Raw genomic sequence first — 846 nt, 5'->3', positions numbered from 1 at the left:
GGCAGAGGCAGGGCTGGCGTGGCCATCCCTGATGCCAGGGAGCCAGAGCAGTGCCTGGGCTCACCGCTGGCTGCGATGCAGAAGCAGATCGCGCAAGCTGCTGCCCCGGTCACCCATCCCGTGGGCCTGGCCTGCTGCCCTCCTGGCCACCCCCTCGCTGCCTCTCACCTGCTCTGTACCAGCCCCTGGAGCCCGAGCTGGCCTGGGGACCCAGCCAGACTGAAGAGTAGGGACCGGCCCACAGCCTGTGCCAAGACGGTGCCCCACGTGTGAGCACGTGCCCGTCTGCAGAGCAGAACCTGATGGTGGGAACAGACCAGCCACGGCATGGTGGGGCCAGGGGCCACATTCTGCCTTGAGTCACTGAAATTCCTCCAGCTCCAATAGCACGGACAGCAGCCCCAATGAGTGCCAGTCCGCCTGTTCTCCTGCTGGAGCACGCACGAGCTTTCTCTAAACACACCTCATGGCCACTCCTCTGCTTTGAACCCAATTCTCTTTTTTGCCCTTCTGCTTAATTTCCAAGTGAGGTCAGAGCGAGCTTCCCAGCTCTTGCTTTGTGCAGAGAACGCAGTGGGGCAGGCAGAGGAGGGCGACTGTTCCCCACGGCTGCTTTTCCAGCACCCTGCAGCCACGCTGGCAGGCTCGCTGCTGGCTGCGAGGGACCGGCTGTGACGACAAGCCAGGCCAGCAGGCACGGTGCTCTTGTGGTGTGGCCACCTGCACGAGGGAAACAGAAGCGAGATCGCTGAACTCCCCCAGCTGCTGGAGCTACAGCGGGCTCTGTGCTCGCAGGCTGTGCTTTTCCCTCCCCTGATGCTTTACAGTTTCTTCCATCTCTTCTGC

The sequence above is a fragment of the Phaethon lepturus genome, unplaced genomic scaffold (genome assembly GCF_000687285.1).
Source record: "Phaethon lepturus isolate BGI_N335 unplaced genomic scaffold, ASM68728v1 scaffold22236, whole genome shotgun sequence".
NCBI lineage: Eukaryota > Metazoa > Chordata > Aves > Phaethontiformes > Phaethontidae > Phaethon > Phaethon lepturus.
This window is presented reverse-complemented; position numbering follows the sequence as displayed.